A 21,990-nucleotide genomic window follows, 5' to 3' on the forward strand; every position below is an offset into this window, starting at 1 on the left:
GATTTGTATTTCTCTGATAATAAGTGATGTTGAGCATCTTTTCATGTGTTTGTTAGCCATCTGTATGTCTTCTTTGGAGAAATGTCTATTTAGTTCTTTGGCCCATTTTTTGATTGGGTCATTTGTTTTTCTGGAATTGAGCTGTAGGAGTTGCTTGAATATTTTTGAGATTAGTTGTTTGTCAGTTGCTTCATTTGCTATTATTTTCTCCCATTCTGAAGGCTGTCTTTTCACTTTGCTTATAGTTTCCTTTGTTGTGCAGAAGTTTTTAAGTTTAATTAGGTCCCATTTGTTTATTTTTGCTTTTATTTCCAATATTCTGGGAGGTGGGTCATAGAGGATCCTGCTGTGATGTATGTCAGAGAGTGTTTTGCCTATGTTCTCCTCTAGGAGTTTTATAGTTTCTGGTCTTATGTTTAGATCTTTAATCCATTTTGAATTTATTTTTGTGTATGGTGTTAGAAAGTGTTCTAGTTTCATTCTTTTACAAGTGGTTGACCAGTTTTCTTAGAATCACTCGTTAAAGAGATTGTCTTTAATCCATTGTATATTCTTGCCTCCTTTGTCAAAGATAAGGTGTCCATATGTGTGTGGATTTATCTCTGGGCTTTCTATTTTGTTCCATTGATCTATATTTCTGTCTTTGTGCCAGTACCGTACTGTCCTGATGACTATGACTTTGTAGTAGAGCCTGAAGTCAGGCAGGTTGATTCCTCCAGTTCCATTCTTCTTTCTCAAGATTGCTTTGGCTATTTGAGGTTTTTTGTATTTCCATACAAATTGTGAAATTATTTGTTCTAGCTCTGTGAAAAATACTGTTGGTAGCTTGATAGGGATTGTGTTGAATCTATAAATTGCTTTGGGTAGTATACTCATTTTCACTATATTGATTCTTCCAATCCATGAACGTGGTATATTTCTCCATCTGTTAGTGTCCTCTTTGATTTCTTTCACCAGTGTTTTATAGTTTTCTATATATAGGTCTTTAGTTTCTTTAGGTAGATATATTCCTAAGTATTTTATTCTTTTCATTGCAATGGTGAATGGAATTGTTTCCTTAATTTCTCTTTCTGTTTTCTCATTATTAGTGTATAGGAATGCAAGGGATTTCTGTGTGTTGATTTTATATCCTGCAACTTTACTATATTCATTGATTAGTTCTAGTAATTTTCTGGTGGAGTCTTTAGGGTTTTCTATGTAGAGGATCATGTCATCTGCAAACGGTGAGAATTTTACTTTTTCTTTTCCAATTTGGATTCCTTTTATTTCTTTTTCTGCTCTGATTGCTGTGGCCAAAACTTCCAAAACTATGTTGAATAGTAACGGTGAAAGTGGGCACCCTTGTCTTGTTCCTGACTTTAGAGGAAATGCTTTCAATTTTTCACCATTGAGGATAATGTTTGCTGTGGGTTTATCATATATAGCTTTTATTATGTTGAGGTATGTTCCTTCTATTCCTGCTTTCTGGAGAGTTTTTATCATAAATGGATGTTGAATTTTGTCAAAGGCTTTCTCTGCATCTATTGAGATAATCATATGGTTTTTATTTTTCAATTTGTTAATGTGGTGTATTACATTGATTGATTTGCAGATATTGAAGAATCCTTGCATCCCTGGGTTAAAGCCCACTTGGTCATGGTGTATGATCTTTTTAATGTGTTGTTGGATTCTGTTTGCTAGAATTTTGTTAAGGATTTTTGCATCTATGTTCATCAGTGATATTGGCCTGTAGTTTTCTTTTTTTGTGGCATCTTTATCAGGTTTTGGTATTAGGGGGATGGTGGCCTCATAGAATGAGTTTGGAAGTTTACCTTCCTCTGTAATTTTCTGGAAGAGTTTGAGTAGGATAGGTGTTAGCTCTTCTCTAAATTTTTGGTAGAATTCAGCTGTGAAGCCGTCTGGATCTGGGCTTTTGTTTGCTGGAAGATTTCTGATTACAGTTTCAATTTCTGTGCCTGTGATGGGTCTGTTAAGATTTTCTACTTCTTCCTGGTCCAGTTTTGGAAAGTTGTACTTTTCTAAGAATTTATCCATTTCTTCCACGTTGTCCATTTTATTGGTATATAATCGCTGATAGTAGACTCTTATGATCCTTTGTATTTCTGTGTTGTCTGTTGTAATCTCTCAATTTTAATTTCCAATTTTATTGATCTGATTTTTCTCCCTTTGTTTCTTGATGAGTCTGGCTAATGGTTTGTCAATTTTATTTATCCTTTCAAAGAACCAGCTTTTGGCTTTGTTGATTTTTGCTATGGTCTCTTGTGTTTCTTTTGCATTTATTTTTGCCCTAATTTTTAAGGTTTCTTTCCTTCTACTAACCCTGGGGTTCTTCATATCTTCCTTTTCTAGTTGCTTTAAGTGTAGAGTTAGGTTATTTATTTGACTTTTTTCTTGTTTCTTGAGGTATGCCTGTATTGCTATGAACTTTCCCCTTCAGTTCAGTTCAGTTCAGTTCAGTTGCTCAGTCGTGTCCAGCTCTTTGCGACCCCATGAATCGCAGCACGCCAGGCCTCCCTGTCCATCACCAACTCCCGGAGTTCACCCAGACTCATGCCCATCGAGTCAGTGATGCCATACAGCCATCTCATCCTCTGTCGTCCCCCTCTCCTCCTGCCCCCAATCCCTCCCAGCATCAGAGTCTTGACTGCTTTTACAGTGTCCCACAGGTTTTGGGTTGTTGTGTTTTCATTTTCATTCGTTTCTATGCAAACTTTGATTTCTTTTTTGATTTTTTCTGTGATTTGTTGGTTATTCAGCAGCATGTTGTTCAGCATCCATACGTTGGAATTTTTAATAGTTTTTCTCCTGTAATTGAGATCTAATCTTACTGCATTGTGGTCAGAAAAGATGCTTGGAATGATTTCAATTTTTTTGACTTTACCAAGGCTAGATTTATGGCCCAGGATATGATCTATCCTGGAGAAGGTTCTTGATCCCTGCCTCCTGTACAGTGTCACGAACCTCCATCCATAGTTCTTCAGGCACTCTGTCTATCAGATCTAATCCCTTGAATCTATTTGTTACTTCCACTGTATAAATCATAAGGGATTTGACTTAGACCTAAGTCAAATACCTGAATGGTCTAGTGGTTTTCCCTTAGTACCGGGGTTATCTCAGGCAGATTACTTATTTCACTGTTTTTTTTTCAGTTTTGATGCTCTCATCCAGGTAAAGTAAGGATATTAATACCTGTCTCAAGGAATGCTTGTGGTTACAAATGCCAGAAGCCCAACTCGGGTTATCTTAAGTGCAAAGGAGGATTTTATTTTTGTTGAACAAGAAGTCACAAAAAAGGCAGAATGGCCACTGGGGTTTGGAAAACTGACTCCAGGACTGATGCATATACAGAATTGTTTTTGCGTTCCTTTATATAGACAGGAAATAAATGTGAAGGTTTACATCTTAACAGTTCAATGACCAGGAGTGAGAGTTATTCAGTTCTGTTGGTCTCAATATCCAAATTTCCAAGGAAAGAACCTTTTGACTCAGCTTCAGCGATGTGTCTTTTCTGAGTCAGCTCTGATCACAGGGGTTGGAGATGGGTTAGGGCAGTTCTTAGAAAAAGGATACTGGGGCAGAGAACCACAGCTATTCAACAAGAGTTGCTGTGAGGGTCAAGTGTCCATAATGTACCTAGTCCAAAGTAAATGCTCAATAAAATGGCTAGTATTACTAAGAATGAAGACAACAGACACTGGATGGCAAATATTTATTGAGTGTTTTTCCATGTCAGGCACTATATCAAGGCCCTTACATGCATATCTTATCAATAAAACTTTTTGCAGTTTTACTCCTTATTACTAGTAAATCCTTTGCCCCCATCTACTTCCAGCACCAGTTAAAAATGCACAGGTCATGGGAGGGGACCCATGTGCACCTCTGGCTAATTCATGTTGATGTATGGCAGAAATCAAACCAGTGTTGTAAGCAATTATCCTTCAATTAAAATAAATAAGTTAGAAAATAGCTTTAAAAATTTGCATAAATCATAACTGACTCTCTGAGTTAGTGGACATAAAATGAGAAGTAGCTTGGGTCTGTGTTTCATGCCCAGAGATGAGTGAGTTTCTGTTTTCTGTGCATGAAGGAGAGATTGCTGATGTGGGATGACACTAAACATTTAGAAGTTATTGCACCTCCAGTTGGAGGTGAAGGGGCCACAGTGAATGAAAGATGTGTTTGCTGCTTTTGGGGTGAAGGGGTGGGAGCCTGCTCATCTGCTGGGGCAGCTCACCAACACTGCCTGCCTGGGGTCTAGATTTCTGGCATCAATTTTATTTCTTGGCTCTCTTGAGCCCTGGAGCTGCTTCCAAGTTGGAAAGCTCCAGACTTCTGGGCTCTGTAGTTACTCTACAGGGTTTGGGGGATAAGTTTCTCTTATGGACAAAATCATGGTGGAAATGTGTACAGATGAAGGTGATACTGCAGAGTTTGGGGTAAGCCTGCAGGGTGATGCTGGTGGCAGTGGGGTGGGACTGACTCTTCAAAGAGCTTTAGCCCCTCCGGGACTGGAAGTGGTGGGTGAAGGAGATTTTCTTAGTGTGTCCTCTCTGCACTGGATATTTAGCACGTGCCCCTCCAGTCCTCCTGTCCACCCTTCCTTCTCCTGCTCTGTACCCCAGGAGGTTGACCTCTGTGGACTGTGTCACCTGAGTTCCCTTACCTTCTGTGGCTGGTTGGGTTTGGTCAGTGGAGGACGCTCATAGGATAGTAGAGGATGGGAAGAGAGAGAGGGTGGGGAATTTGTTCTTCTGGCTCTTCCCAGTTGACCTGCCTTGGGTAGGCTACTTTTCTTTACTGCAGGTTGCAGCTCCTGCCAGGCAGCTCTCTCCAGCAGCTCTAGCTGCCCTGCTTGGGTTCCACAGCTGTTTCATCTTTCTCTTCAGGGCTGGTAATGGCTCCTCACTCCTGCTAGTTCTGGGGGTAATGCAACAACTCTTTTTGGTTTTTCTAAATCCTCCTCATACTTCTGTACATAGCTCTTTACTAAATGCGTCTATTTTTAAGGTTAAAAACATTTTTTTTTTGCCTCACCACATGGAGTTGCAGCATGTAGGATCTTAGTTCCCTGACCAAGGATTGAACTCATGCCCCCCTGCAGTGGAAGCTCAGAGTCTTAACCACTGAACTGCCAGGGAAATCCCTATTAAGCCCTTCTTGATTACCCCACTTGAGTGTGCCATCTGTTTCTTGCAGTGACACCATATTGCAGAGAGGGGAGTCAGGTCGTTTAATTTTCTCACTCATTTATTCATTCATCAAACCTCCCATGAACCCATACTCTGTGCCAGGACTCATGCTGGGGATTTAAAGTATAAGATGTGACTTCTTGTTTCTGTCTCTAAATTCTCAGTTGTTCATCCCAGAAGATAACTTTAATAAAGAAAAATAATATTTTGAAGGGAGTCCTGAAGGACCAGCTAGGAAAAGGGCCCCCAAACAAGGTTGCTGTAGAGGTCTGTAGAGTGGCAACTCCACCAAAGGCGTGTGTTGGGGATAGACTAAGCCTGCAGACATCACAGCTGTCCCAGCAGAGAATCCACAGAAACCCAATAGGCCCCGTGTTCTTGCATCAGAGGCAAGTTGCAGGAGAAAGCATCTGATTGGCTGTGCCCAAACCCATGCTCAGTCACAAGCAGGGTGACCAACTGTCCTGACTTTCCTGGGACTGTGATAATTTTAGCACTGAAAATTCTGCATTCCACAAAACCTCCCAATCCCCTGATTATGGGAAGGAGACTCTGCCCCCTCTGGCTTCTGTTTCTCAAGACTGCACACAGTGGGAGGTGGGAAGGACATTTCAGGGCAGAATATGGATATTTTCAGAAACTAAGTATGACTGAAATGTAAGCAGCATTAATTAAACAATTAATTAATTCATGAATTCAATAAATATTTACTGAGGCAACTATTATGTGCCTGTCTCTATTGTAGGGGGTGAATGTATAGTGGTAAATGCAGTGTGGTCTCTGATCTTATGGAGCTTATAGAGTTGGACATTAATCATAGTCAGACAAATGTATAATTACAATTTATGACAAATGCTATGAAGAACATATTGGAGCTATGAGAACGTATGTATCATAGAATATCTTGACCCCCAGTGGGTGTTGGTCAGAGATGGCCTGGCTGAGGAAGTGACTGTTAAGTTGAAACCTGAATTATGAAGAGGAGTTATCCAGATAAGTGGGGGTGGGTGGTGGGTGGTTAGAGGAGGGATACAGAAAGTCTGAGACTTAGTAGTAGGGATCAAAGATAAGACAGCTCCTTGTAACCCTGTTCCTGAAGAGTTCTCCAGGGCCCTCCCCAGTCCAGCCACCACCTGCCCCTGATGCCAGCGTGGGTGAATTGTGTCAGGAGTGAATTCCATTGTAATCCACATGTATTTGCTAGCAAGTAAGAGAAAGCTCAGATGGTTTAAAGAACCCTTTGGGGGAATTATTATCTTGCATGAAAAGGAGTCTGAAGGTAGGATGACTCCAGAGTTGGCTTATTTAGTAGTTCAGTCATATCATCAAAGACCTGGGCTTTTGCCATCTTTCTGCTCTCACTTATAAACTGTGGCCTTTGTCCCAGTCTTTTCCTCTATTGGTCACATGATGGCTGCCATAGCTCCAAACATCACACCCACGTACAACAATGCCCAAAGACCAGAAAAGAAAATGTTCCTTTCTTTTGCATCTCTCTTTAACAATAAGGATGAACTTCCTATTAATAAAAGTTCCTAATACACTTCCCAACAGCTCTCTTTGGTCAGAATCCGTCATGTGCCTGCTCCTAGAGTAATTAATAGAAGAGGGTCAATATTACTATGATTGGTTTAGATCAATCAAGATTTATTCTTCAAGGCCCAGAAGGGGGATGCTTCTGAATCATGTGACTATTCAATACCTAAAAATTGGGGTTCCCTTAGCAAAGAAGAAGGGGCTCTTTCTTAGCTAAGTCACATCTACTAAAGTGTAGGAAAAGCTGGTGGTGGGTAATGAGTGATGAGGCAGGAGAGTGGGTAGGTTCAGAATATGGCATCCTCTAGGAATCTCAGAAACGGATGCCGTGGAGTCCATTGGTGGCAGAGAGATCGAGGTGCCTCAGTGAAGTCATTTTCTGCACAAAACCTTTCTGCTGAGACTGGTGACCCTTAGCTGTAGAGACACCCTCCTGACAGTGACAACCGAGGCCTCCTGGACCTGCGACTGTGCCTAGAGTGGCACTGTCCTTGGGCTTTGCATCTGTGAAGCGCACAACAGTGTATGAAGCATTTCCAAGTCTGGACTCATTTGCCCTCCACTTGGTAGTGGGGAAAACTTAGGTTCAGAGGGGTGAAAGGGCTTGTCCAAGGTCCCAGAGCTGGAAAGGGGAGCATCTGGACTCAAGCCTAGGTCTTTTAACTGCTGCTGCTGCTAAGTCACTTTAGTCGTGTCTGACTCTGTGCGACCCCACAGACGGCAGCCCACCAGGCTCCCCCGTCCCTGGGAGTCTCCAGGCAAGAACACTGGAGTGGGTTGCCATTTCCTTCTCCAATGCATGAAAGTGAAAAGGGAAAGTGAAGTCGCTGACTCATGTCCGACTCTGTGCGATCCCATGGACTGCAACTGCAGGTCCTCATATTCTGCCCTCCTGCCTTCCAGATAACTCCTGATGGTGTTTGGTAGATCTTCAATCATGATATATTCACAATGTGAGTGAATTGCGAAAGGAAAGGTTTAGAAAATGTGTGCAAAGATAAAAACCCAGTTGTGCCTCTCCTTGTGGACCCATGAATAAAGCAGAGTTATGAAGCAGAGACCCAGGAGCTGCCAAGCAGGATTCCCTGGGTTTGAAGGGCTGTGTCAGGCACCTCTGACAACGCTGAGTATTTACCTTGCAGATGAATGACTTCATTTCTTGTCCCAGATGCATCACCGGTGGATAATATTTATGCAGATCTGAAGCCATTCCCCTTACTTAATTTTGTCCTGGGATATTTGTACCCCATTTGATTTTTTACCTTTCAACTTGACACTGTTCTTTGGGGGACCGCGGTGTAGGATGTATTCCGATAAACAATGCTGAAGTGACAGATTTTGGCTTTAAATGAAATTGTGTTCCATAAAGTGGGAGACAAAGGCTTATAACTCACCGTCGGCTGCAGACATTTCAGCAAAAATTATCTTTCATGCTTTGATCTCCACTGTATCATTTTCCTGAGTGGCCTCGTGTGCTCTATCAATCAAACCCACTGACGATGCAGGAGAATCACATTTAAAATCAAATGCAAGTCATAGATTCATCTGCCCAGGAGGAAGAGATATGTGTCATGAATCCTCGTTTCAATCTTCCATGATTACAACTGAATTAGTTTTTGAAAACTCCAGAGGATGAAGTTTTTCACTTCCAAACTTTCATATTATTATTATTTTTTTAAAGGGGGGCAGTATCAGATCAGTGTAGAGGAAAAATGATTTAGCTGTGAGATCACAAGCTTGCCTTCCATCTCACTGTTGGTTAGGGCCTTTTAATATTCCTCTGACAGGGATTTTTCATGTAGGGAAGGATGTAAAGAAGAAAGATGTTTTCTAAGAAGAGAACATTTAGACAAGGAGGCTTTGACCTCACTCACTCATTCTTGCCTGCTCTCCTGGCACATGTGGGAACAAAGGGAGATCCAGGAAGGAGCTGTTAGCTGCTGGTCTCTTCTCTGTTTGAGGAGCTTTGCACAGATCATGCTGTTTTATTTTATTTTTTAAGGCTTTTTTGATGTAGACCATTTTTAAAAGTCTTTATTGAATATTTTATAATATTGCTTATGTTTTATGTGCTTTTTTTTTTTTTTGCCTCAAGGACAGCCAGGGAAGTCCCCAGATTGTATCATTTTATATCCATGTATCCATGTGAGTAGGTCATTCACAACCCTGCTTTATAGATGAGGAAACTGAGGTCAAGAAACATGTTCAAAGTCAGTAGAGCTGAGATGTGATCCCAAGTCTACCCAATTTGGAATAATATGCTTTTAGAATTTTTAAGAAGGAGTGGAAGAAGCACAAGCTGGAATCAAGATTGTCGGGAGAAATATCAATAACCTCAGATATGCAGATGACACCACCCTTATGGCAGAAAGTGAAGAGGAACTAAAAAGCCTCTTGATGAAAGTGAAAGTGGAGAGTGGAAAAGTTGGCTTAAAGCTCAACATTCAGAAAACGAAGATCATGGCATCTGGTCCCATCACTTCATGGGAAATAGATGGGGAAACAGTGGAAACAGTGTCAGACTTTATTTTTGGGGGCTCCAAAATCACTGCAGATGGTGATTGCAGCCATGAAATTAAAAGACGCTTACTCCTTGGAAGGAAAGTTATGACCAACCTAGACCGCATATTCAAAAGCAGAGACATTACTTTGCCAACAAAGGTTTGTCTAGTCAAGACTATGGTTTTTCCAGTGTTCATGTATGGATGTGAGAGTTGGACTGTGAAGAAAGCTGAGCACTGAAGAATTGATGGTTTTGAACTGTGGTGTTGGAGAAGACTCTTGAGAGTCCCTTGGACTGCAAGGAGATCCAACCAGTCCATTCTAAAGGAGATCAGTCCTGGGTGTTCTTTGGAAGGACTGATACTGAAGCTGAAACTCCAATACTTCGGCCACCTCATGTGAAGAGTTGACTCATTGGAAAATACGCTGATGCTGGGAGGGATTGGGGGCAGAAGAAGGGGATGACAGAGGATGAGATGGCTGGATGGTATCACCGACTTGATGGACATGAGTTTGGGTAAACTCCGGGAGTTGGTGATGGACAGGGAGGCCTGGTGTGCTGTGATTCATGGGGTTGCAAAGAGTCGGACACGACTGAGTGACTGAACTGAACTGAACTGATCCTTGATTAGGCGATCCAGGTGGCACTAGCGGTAAGGAATCCGCTTGCCAGTGCAGGAGACATAAGAAGTGCGGGTTTGATCCCTGGGTGGGGAAGATCCCCTGGAGGAGGAAATGGCAGCCCACTCCAGTATTCTTGCCTGGATAATTACATGAACAGAGGAGCCTGAGGGGCTACAGTGCATAGGATCGCAAAGAGTTTGACATGACTGAAGCAATTTAACACACACACACACACCCTTGTTGATTGCCCTCTCTCTCTATAACTTTGCGCCTGGCATGTTGTAGGTGCTCAAGGGCACTTGTTCAGTGTCTAAACCAGGAGTCAGCAAACTTTTACTGAAAAGACCCAGATGGTAAATATTTTCAGCTTTTCAGGCCATAAAGTCTTTGCAGCAACTACTCAATTCTTCCTTGTAGCTTGAGAGCTGGCATAAACAATACATAAGCAAATGTGTGTGGCTGTATTCCAGTAAAACTTTATTTATGAACTCTGAAATTTGAATTTCATGTAATCTTCGCATCATGAAATATTATTCCTCTTTTGATTTTTTCCCTGACCATTTAAAATGTAAAAACTATTCCTAGTTTTCAGGCCACAGGATAACAGATAGAAGGCATTTGACCTACAGACCATATAGTTTGCTGACCCCTGGTTTGCACAATAATTACTTTAATCATCCCCTATCTAGTAGGTACCAATAAATATTGTATCTCAAAGGTCTAGTTTGGTGCCTGGCACAAACATTCTTTATCTATGGGGGAAAGATCTACTTTGAGGGGGTTCATAGCCTTCCCTGCATTTTAGGGAGAGCCCAATCCTTGTCCTGGCTGGTTCCTGGGACTTTTCTGATATGAAATCTGGGAATGAAGAGAATACAGATGGCTGAAAAGCGGAGACAAAACATTTAAATTAGTCTACTTGATAAGGATTGAGAGGCATGGTGTTGGGGGAGGAACAAGCAACTGTCAGGTGTCTAGTGGGTCAAAAACGTTCGTTAGGGGTTTGTTATGTGGGGACTGAGAAATGCATGAGAACTGAGAAGGCAGGGAGGGGATCTCTAGGAGCATCATTGAGGTTTAGAAATTGGATATCCCGTTAGAGATGTTCACTGGGGACTGATTTGCTCCTCCCCTCTGCTTTTTCTATTTTTTTAAAGAATCTGTGATTTTGCTTGTCTTAACAATGGGAGGTGGTGGAGTTACTCAAAATGAGAGATGGTTTTATTAGATGCAAAGAAAAAAAATACCTACATTCTGCTTGATTTTTTAATAGTCTACCAGGCATTCATATGGGTTATGTGTGTTCTATGTCTCTTCAGTCATGTCCAACTCTTTGTGACCCCCATGGACTATAGCCTGCCAGGCTCCTCTATCCATGGGATTCTCCAGGCAAGAATACTGGAGTGGGTTGCCATGCCCTTCTCCAGGGTTCATATGGGTTAGAAAACCTGTTTATGATTGTCACACTTTGTTTTGTGTAAAGTATTGTCAAGTAGGAGTTGCCATTTTGGGAAACTCTTGACACTTGCTGTTACTCCACTGTGACACACATCTGCTCTGTCCGTATTTGTGACTGTCACATTCAGTTATTCTGCATGTAGGTGTGAGCATCTGACTACTTCACTTAGTCTCTCCATTTCAAAATATTATCAAAAACATGGGGCACTGGACCTGATGGAGCTGAGAACCCCTGCCCTGTGATATTTTTCAGCTTGGGCATGGGAACTTGCTGCTAAATTACTTTCAAGTGATTTCCTTCATAACTCAGTTGATAAAGAGCCCACCTGCAGTGCAGGTGTCTGCCTGCAAGGCAGGAGACCCGGGTTCCATTCCTAGGTCGGGAAGATCCCCTGGAGAAGGAAATGGCAACCCACTCCAGTATTCTCGCCTGAGAAATCCCATGGACAGAGGAGCCTGGCAAGCTATAGACCATGGGGTTGCAAGAGTTGGACGTGACTTAGCAACCAAACCACCACCACTTTCAAGCTGCTGAAGTACATTCTTTTGACTATTGAGACTGGGTCCCTGATTATGTTAGGGTCACAAAAGCTTCAGCTGCAGGCAGCTGGCAGATTGAAATACACGGATACTTCCTTCAGGAGCAATTGCTGTCTTACCTCCTGTTTTCCTTTGGTTTGCAGGGTGAAGCCAGACTCCTTCACCTCCTGCATCAGTGCTGCCTGCTCTGGCCAGAACTTTTAAAGCATTTTAATTTCCTTTAGCTTGATTTGAAGGGAGTGTCCCCCCTCCCCCCAATCTAATTACAATTGAGGGTGACCATCAGCTTGGCTGTGCCCAGCCCACCCCCTCTTGGCACTAAGATGCTTTCCTCCTCCCTGGAGAATGACTATTGTCAGTTTTACCCTTTAAGCAGCTTGATCCATCCTTCCCCTTACTCTGTAGGGCATTGATAAGACTGGCATCTCCAGCCCTTCCTTTTATGGTTGATTTTTCTTTTCCACCTGCCTAGAGTTATAGTATATGAAAAGGTTGGCTGCAGTGGGACAGACATTTTATTCTGATGGAACTTTTCACAAGGATTTTCTGTTATCACAGTAGAGTGTGGTGGGTGACTCTTTGAATCAGACTACCGGGGAACAAACTCTGCCTTCACCAGGTACTGGGAGCTGTGCGACTTTGGGGATGTGACTTAGCCTCTCTGAGTGTCACTTCCTTTACCTGAAAAGCGTGTAACTGAGTAGAACTCTATGAAGCCTTCCTGGGACAGACCCCTTTCCCCTCCAGTGTTTCCCCCACCATGTCCTCTGTCTGCCTCTTGTTTTCTTGAGCACAAAAATCAAAAGCACCTTGGGGTAATGATGGGTGGTTGTTGTTAAGCACCGTCTCTGAGACAGAGGTGCTCAGGCAGCTGCTGGACAGGGTCTGGGAGCTGCCACTGGCCAGAGGAAGATGGATGGATGAGCCACGGGTGAGATGCCCCCTTGGGAATGCCATCCCATCTGGGGTGCCTGTGGCACCACACTTGGGTCCATTTGCCATGCACAGTAAAGCCATCTGCTGACACCAGATTGTGGTGAAGGAGAGCACACGGTTTATTGCAGGCACCAAACGAAGAGTTTAGGTCTTTTGAGCATTAGCTATCTGTACTCCTTGTTTGGCGCCTGCAATGAATGCTATGCTTTCATTACAGCCCAGTGTCAGCAGAGTCACTTTATTACTGTGCTTGGGTGAATGGACCCACGTTTAGTTCAGTAATAAGGGTAGTGATAGCACTATAAGGATTAAATGTTATGATGCATAGAATATGCTCAGTGATTAGTACCTGGCATAAATTACCCACTCAGTAAACATTAGCTTTATAATGTCATTTATTGTTTATCGGTATACAAAAAACAAGCTATAAGATTTCAAACTCATGTTCTCTTAAATGTTTTCTAAATTATTCAGGCAAACAAAGAACTCATCTCATTTGTGTGTGTGTGCAAACCTGATATCCCTTAGCAAAATTTCCCAAGTTTTGTATGGTCTCAGGGTTATAATTCTGTTTGATTTTTCCAGTACCAGTAGCACAAGAGCACCCATGTCTGTGATGCCTGCTTTCTCTCACTGGCTTGCCTTTCCCTTGGTAAGCATTGACCAGCCATCCTTTACTGTCTTAATCAGTTTGAGCTGCTATAGCAATATATCATACACTGGGCAGCTTAAACATAGACCTGTATTTCTCAGAGTTCTAAAGTCTGGGAAATGTGAGATCAAAGTGCTGGGAGATTTGGTGTCTGGTGGATTCTTCCTGGTCTGCACATGGCCACCTTCTCATCATATTCTCACATGGCAGAGAACGAGAGAGCTCTGCACTAAATATTCTGGAGATCTGCACTCCAGTATTCTTGCCTGGAGAATCCCATGGACAGAGGAGCCTGGTGAGCTACACAGTCCATGGGGTTGCAGAGTCAGACACGACTGAGCAACTTCACTTTCACTTTCATTGTTGAGAGGATTTGGGGGCATCATGCAGGTGAAATGCCTATCAAGACTCCAATAGAGTCAGTGTTTGATGCACATTGGCCATTAGTAGCTAAAATACAAAATCAGCAGTGGTTTGGTTTTATTAGTGGATGACATTCCTGTCTGTTGTCATTTAGGGAGCGCAGCATCCTAAGGGGAGAAGACACAAGTCAGGAGAGTCCTGGAGGTCAGAGACATTTCCATCTAATGTTTCAACAATGGGAAAACCTGGGGACCCTAATATCTTAAAGCAAAAAATGAACTTGATAAAGGAGGGAAAATTTCAGGGAAGTAGTCAAGGAGGGGATGGGAAAAAGCATTCACTGAGTGCTCAGATGGTGCCAAGGATCTTCCATTTGTTATATCACCTAATTGAAAAACCACACTGCAAGGTGGGCGATATTAGCCTCGTTTAACAGATGAGAGGAGAGGGACCAGCCGAGTTAAAGAACAGGTTCAAAGTGGCACAGCTCAAGAGGGGTAGAGCCAAAATTAGAACCCATGGCTGTTAACACTCCAAAGCCCACGTCTACATATTGATGCAAACTTTCCATTCAGCTAGCTCAGTTAAGTAAACTGATGCACATGGAGACAAGGGGGCTGAAGGAAGAGATGTCATACTCCTCAAACATCTTCCCCTTCCCATCACCAGTTGCCACATATAAACTCTTTCACACTGTGGTAATGGTCTGAAAGAGATGGGAATACCAGACCACCTGACCTGCCTCTTGAGAAACCTATATGCAGGTCAGGAAGCAACAGTTAGAACTGGACATGGAACAACAGACTGGTTCCAAATAGGAAAAGGAGTACATCAAGGCTGTATATTGTCACCCTGCTTATTTAACTTCTCTGCAGAGTACATCATGAGAAATGCTGGGCTGGAAGAAGCACAAGCTGGAATCAAGATTTCTGGGAGAAATAATAACCTCAGATATGCAGATGACACCACCCTTATGGCAGAAAGTGAAAAGGAATTAAAAAGCCTCTTGTTGAAAGTGAAAGAGGAGAGTGAACAAGTTGGCTTAAAGCTCAACATTCAAAAAACTAAGATCATGGCATCTGGTCCCATCACTTCATGGGAAATAGATGGAGAAACAGTGGAAACAGTGTCAGACTTTATTTTTTTGGGCTCCAAAATCACTGCACATGGTGATTTCAGCTATGAAATTAAAAGACGCTTACTTCTTGGAAGGAAAGTTATGACCAACCTAGATAGCATATTCAAAAGCAGAGACATTACTTTTGTCAACAAAGGTCCGTCTAGTCAAGGCTATGGTTTTTCCTGTGGTCATGTATGGATGTGAGAGTTGGACTGTGAAGAAGGTTGAGCGCAGAAGAATTGATGCTTTTGAACTGTGGTGTTGGAGAAGACTCTTGAGAGTCCCTTGGACTGCAAGGAGATCCCACTAGTCCATCCTAAAGGAGATCAGTCCTGGGTGTTCATTGGAAGGACTGATGCTGAAGCTGAAACTCCAATACTTTGGCCACCTGATCCGAAGAGTTGACTCATTGGAAAAGACCCTGATGCTGGGAGGGATTGGGGCAGGAGGAGAAGGGGCTGACAGAGGTTGAGATGGCTGAATGGCATCACCAACTCGATGGACATGAATTTGGGTAAACTCTGGGTGTTGGTGATGGACAGGGAGGCCTGGGGTGCTGCAATGCATGGGATCACAAAGAGTCGGACACGACTGAGCGACTGAACTGAACTGAACTGAATGGTTTTGAATTTTCCTGTCATCTCGATTTGGTATGAGAAATTTGGGATTTCCAAATTGACAGAGAAACCCAATTTTAAAGATGCTGGAAGGCAAACATCTGTGAAAAATCACAGGAACAATGTCAACATCTGTCCCTGTGAAAGAAAATTGCTGAGGATCTCAATTTACAGCCAATCAATCTTGGAGTCCAGGATGCTTGCAAATTTAAATGCATGTTGCAACTATAGGAATGGCTAATTAATTTATAATAGTTTGCATGTCTATAGGATTGTGCATTGTTTCTAGTTAAAAAAAATTCTTTTCTGAATAGGGAATGTGTGCATAGGCAAAAAATTGGAAACAGTATAAACAAAGTACAGTGAAAAAGAAAGTCTCCTCATCCCAACCACCAGATCCCCCTCCCCAAAGGTAACAAATGTTGCTGGCTTCTTTTGAAACCTTCCAGAAGGGTGATTGGCACCCCACTCCAGTACTCTTGCCTGGAAAATGCCATGGGTGGAGGAGCCTGGTAGGCTGCCATCCATGGGGTCGCTAGAGTCGGACACGACTGAGCGACTTCACTTCCACTTTTCACTTTCATGCATTGGAGAAGGAAATGGCAACCCACTCCAGTGTTCTTGCCTGGAGACTCCCAGGGACGGGGGAGCCTGGTGGGCTGCCATCTATGGGGTCTCATAGAGTCGGACATGACTGAAGCAACTTAGCAGCAGCAGCAGCAGAAGATACACTCTTTATACAGAAGAATGTATGGTTATATGGTCCTCTTCCAATTAAAAACTATAAGTGATAGCAGAGTGTACACAGTATTCTGGGTCTTGATTTTTTCCACTTCATAAGGTATCTTTGTTGAGTATCAGTGCATACAGAGGTGCCTTCATCTTTATAATGGCTGTAAGGTATTCCAGCGTATGCTTTGGCTAAGTCACTTCAGTCGTGTCTGACTGTGTGTGACCTCATAGATGGCAGCCCACCAGGCTCCCCCGTCCCTGGGATTCTCCAGGCAGGAACACTGGAGTGGGTTGCCATTTCCTTCTCCAATGCATGAAAGTGAAAAGTGAAAGGGAAGTCGCTCCGTCGTGTCTGATCCTTAGCGACCCCATGGACTGCAGCCTCCCAGGCATATAGAGATGTGTTAATTAGTTAGCCAGTTCCCTCATGGTAAACCTTCAGGATGTTTCCTGTCGTTTTCCACCATACTTTGTGCTTGTGTGTACATCTTGGTGCACATGTGTACATTCATCTGTAGGATAAGTGTTTAGAAGTGGAATTGCTGGACAAAGAGGACATGCATTTAAAATACTATGTCCTCTAGGGACTTGCCTGGTAGTCTAGTGGCTAAGACTCCACGCTCCCAAAGCAGGGGCCCAGGTTCGATCCCTGGCCAGGGAACAAGACCCCACATGCCAAAACTAAGATCTAGTAGTCAAATAAATAATAAAATAAATAATAAATTTAAAAGTATTATGTCTTCTCATTTAAAAGGGAAGTTTTATCCTTTATCTTGGAGGGAGCGTCACCTTCCTCAGGGAGATCATATTGGTGGAGCTTAGTGAGCGCTCACAGATGCTGTGGCTGCCTTGCTCTTCTTCAGCCCACAGAGATGGAATGATGTCTGTCTGCTGCCTCTTTGTGGCTTTTGACTGTGCCGCTGAGATGCTGTCCTCAGAGATAACGAAACTGCCACATTTTTGCAGTTACCCCAGTCTATGGGGTCTGCTGTGTTTCTTGATCCCACACTTTCCTTCTCTCTCCTATATCCACACCAGCCCCCCCTTTGACTCCAGTGCTCACTCAGTCTTGTCAAGTCAGGGTTCATTCAGACTGTTCTGGTTGAAAACCTAGTCCCTTAGCTAAACGGTCAATGCAGGATTCCCAAGTCATCCTGGATTTTAAGTCTGAATAAGTTCAAGGTTTCCCTCATCTTTCTCTTCCCTCTTTGGTGGTGGGCTTCAGTATTCTGGCCTGGAGAATTCCATGGACTGAATAGTCCATGGGGTCGCAAAGAGTCGGGCACGACTGAGCGACTTGCACTTTGTTCTGGGTGCTGTGCCACCTGGCCCTTCATGTAGGACTGTGGAGGTGCCTCTGCCCGGCGCTCAGGCGATGTGGCTGCTGACAGCTTTCAGCTGAGCTGTGCCTCTGGCTGAAGGAAGCTACCTGGTTCCAGGAAGTCCACCTTCTTCCTAATGGCATCCATACCCAGTGATTGATTCCTAAGGGCTCCAAAGGCCGTGTTCCTTGCCTTGATTTGGGACATCTCTGAAAGGCTGTCCAGTTTCAGGGTTCCTGGTGGGATTGACTCTGGTGTCCATAGTAACTGCTTCCCTGTCCCACTTCTCCCCCTGCCTGCTGCACGTTCCTTCCTGATGGTTGATGCTCCCAGCAAAGCTCCTGCACACAGGTCTCCATCTTTGCCTTTGTATTCTGGAGGGTTCACCAAGGAACACTTGCATCCAGGTGCCCTCGGACGGGGTGACGTTCCTGTTGTCCACAGGGTAGGTCCTATGTAGGGTGGAGGTGGCCCTGGTTCTAGCTGAGTGCATCGCATTTCAACCTGGTCCCACTTGTTTACTTTGCTGCCCAGAAACTGAAGAGTTTGGCATCTTTCTCACCTGCATACGGTCTTTATGCTGCGAAGGGTTGACTCAGCACGTCTGAGGTGTTTGAACCCTGCATACATCTTCCAGAGGAAGATCTGACCCCTGACTGACTGCTGGGAGATAAACTCTGAGTCCTTGGAATATTCTGCCTGATGCCTGTGGCGGATTCATTTCGATATACGGCACGACCAATACAATATTGTAAAGTTAAAAAAAAAAAAAAAGAACGCCTTTGTTTACTGGGGCCTTGGGACTGCCAGGTAATCTATGCCAACGATGTGATTTATGGGGAATACCTATTTTGTATGTTTCAGGCTCTGCCCTCTCTGTGTGTTGGGGGTGGGGTTAGAAGCTGAGTAATAGCTAAGATCAGCTGTGAGGGTGCTCCATGCTTATGTGACTCACCCTCAATAAAAACCCTGGACAACAGGGCTTGGATGAACTTCTTTGGTTGGTAATGCTTTGTACACGTTGTCACACATTCTTTCGTGAAGAATTAGGTGCTTGTCTATACAGTGCCCGTGGGAGAAGACAGCTGCGAGCTTGTGTCTGGTCTCTGCTGGACTTGACCCTCTGCACTTAGATACAGTTTTCCCCCAGATTCATAAATGACATATATCATGGTGTAGGTTTAAGGTGTACAGCTGTGCCAATTTGTTACACAATTATGAGATAACTACAAAATAAGGTTAGTAAACACCGCAATCACTTCACATAATTACTTTTTTATGGTTAGAGCACTTAAGATCTATTGTGGTAGCAAGTTTACGGAATACAATTAATATTGTTTTTTAAAAAAATTTTTAACTTAACAATATTGTATTGGTTTTGCCATATATCAACATGAATCTGCCACAGGTATACACGTGTTCCCCATAGTCACTGTGCCATACATTAGATCCCAAGAACTTACTCATGACAACTGGAAGCATAACCTTTGACCAACCTTTCCCCAACATTTCCCTACTTCCCAGCCCTTGGCAACCACCACTGTACACTCTGTTTCAGTGAGTCTGGCTTTTTTAGGTTCCACATACAAGTGATATCATGAAGTATTTGTCTTTCTCTGTCCACTTATTTCTCTTGGCATAATGCCCTCAGGATCCATCCATATTGTTGCAAACGGCAGGGTTTCCTTCCATTTCTATAACTGAAAAATCTCTATCTATGTTTCTCTCTCTATCTGTCTCCATCTCTCAATCTCACGTTTTCTTCAGTGGACATTTAGGCTATTTCTGTGTCTTGATTATTATCAATTTTGTTGTAGTGGACAAGAATATAGACATCTCTTTGAGCTTCTGACTTCATTTCCTTTAGATGTATACCCAGATACTCAGAAGTGGATTTTTTGGATCATGAGGTGGTTCTATTTTTAGTTTCCTTGAGGAACTTCCATACTGTTTTTCACAGTGGCTTCAGCAATTTATATTCTCACCAACAGCGCACAGGGTTCTTTTTTCTCCACATCCTTACCAACATTTATTATTTGTTGTCTTTTTGATGATAGCCATTCTGACAGGTGTATGGTGATATCTCAGTGTGGTTTTGATTTGAATTTACCTGATGACTAGTGAGGTTGAGTATCTTTTCATGTACTTGTTGGCCATTTATGTGTCTTTGGAAAAATGTCTATTCAGGTCCTCTGCCCATTTTTAATTCAGATTTTTTTCTATTGAGTTTATTAGTTCCTTGTATATTTTGGATTTTAGTTATATATATAATTGTATATTTTAGACATTTGGATGAAAGTGTCAGTCACTCAGTCATGTCTGGCTCTTTGTGACCTTATAGACTGTATTCTACCATTCTCCTCTGTCCTTGGAATTCTCCAGGCAAGAATACTGCAGTGGGTAGCCATTCCCTTCTCTAGGGGAATCTTCCCAACCCAGGGATTGAACCCGGGTCTCCTGCATTGCAGGCAGATTCTTTACTGTCTGAGCCACTGGGGATGCCCAATATATATAATTGTATATTTTAGATATTTGGATGTTAACCCCTTCTTAGCTACATGGTTTGCAAATATTTTCTCCCATTTCATGTTGTCTTTTCATTAAAATAATTTTTTAATTTTTATTGAAGTATAGTTGATTTATAATATTTATATATTTATAATATTGTGTTTTGGGTGTACAGCTCAGTGATTCAGTTTTACATACATATATATTAACCCCACTCCAGTACTCTTGCCTGGAGAATCCCATGGACAAAGGAGCCTGGTAGGCTACAGTCCATGGGGTTGCTAAGAGTCAGACACGACTGAGCGACCTCACTTTCACTTTTCACTTTCATGCCTTGGAGAAGGAAATGGCAACCCGCTCCAGTGTTCTTGCCTGGAGAATCCCAGGGATGGGGGAGCCTGTTGGGCTGCCGTCTATGGGGTCGCACAGAGTCGGACACGACTGACGTGACTTAGCAAGCAATGTATATACATACCATATACATATATCATCCTTGTGTGCTCAGCTGTCAAGTGCTTTGGGACCCCAGGACTATAGCCTGCTAAGCTCCTCTGTCCATGGTATTATCCTGGTAGGAATACTGGAGTGGGTTGCCATTTCTTCCTCCAGGGGATCTTCCCGACTTAGGGATCGAACCTGTGTCTCCTGAGGCACCTGCATCGTCAGGTGAATTCTTTACCATTGAGTCACCTGGGAAGCCGAACATATATATATAAAACCCCAGTTACTTACAGCCAGCATCCATTCTGACGAGTGAGTTTCTGTGCCATGCTAGATGTTAACTGTTTTGCATACCACCCCTTTCTCTCCTATATTTCCAGGCTATGTGGTTTGTTAGGGACTGTTCCTCATCCACCCTTTAGGGTTGAGTGTATGATTCAGTTCATATCAGCATCCTAACCATAGTGATTGATTCAGTTATGAACCAACTGATGTGACCCAAACCAAGTCAATGAGCACTGTCCCTGAAATTTTTGATGGGACTCAAAAATCTACTGGAGTTGCTAAATTGGCAGAAAAGCTGAAAGTTGTTAGGAAAAGCTAGGGTATGAAACAAACTGTCTGGGAATGAAGCCAACACAAAGGGAATAATTAGCTTGGAGATGAAGTACAGATTCCTGTTTGTATCATCAGAACCCCTGGATCTAGCTATGCCTGAATGTACCCCTGGATGTAAGTTAATAAACCATTTGCTTAGACAAGTTTGGTTTGTGTTTCATTTGCATCAGAAAAACTCCTGACTGTCACAAATCATTATGCAGTCAACTGCATTTATTCTTAAGTCTGAGATGCTCACAGTGAAAATTACACCAAACTCTTTCTGAGACATCTGCTGGAAGCATCTGCCATTTTCTTCTGTTCTCCTTCAAATCTATTCAGGAGACAGTTGGGCTCAATGTGGGACTTAGAGGCAAATAGATATTTCATTTACCAGTTGAGTGGTCTTCTGTAGTCTATTTTCTTATCTTTAAAATGGGAAGGACACACAAGTGTGTGTGGTGGTAAAAAAGTTAATGTCATCATGGTAATATACCAGCACATAGTTAAATATAGTTCTATCTGTCATATGTGGAGAGGGCTGGAGAATGCCTTGGCAGTCACTTCTTCCTGGTGCAACTTGCATGCTTGACAAAGGAAGGTAACAGTCCAGCTCTGTCCCTCTGAGCCTTGACGCCTGAAACGGTGGACCAGCTCTGTGTCTTGGATGACTCATCCTGCCAGCTGGGGAGATAATGGAACGAATTCAGGGGAAACTGAGGAGAATTGCTTATTGAGATGCTTGGCACGTCCATCATTATCTAAGTCCTCATCCCAACTCTGCCTCTCTTTTGGCTCCTGATGACAGTTGTTTATGAAATGCAGGACTGGACTCACTGCTACAGGGAGGAAA

Source organism: Bos indicus, chromosome 25 (assembly GCF_029378745.1).
Source record: "Bos indicus isolate NIAB-ARS_2022 breed Sahiwal x Tharparkar chromosome 25, NIAB-ARS_B.indTharparkar_mat_pri_1.0, whole genome shotgun sequence".
Classification (NCBI taxonomy): Eukaryota; Metazoa; Chordata; class Mammalia; order Artiodactyla; family Bovidae; genus Bos; species Bos indicus.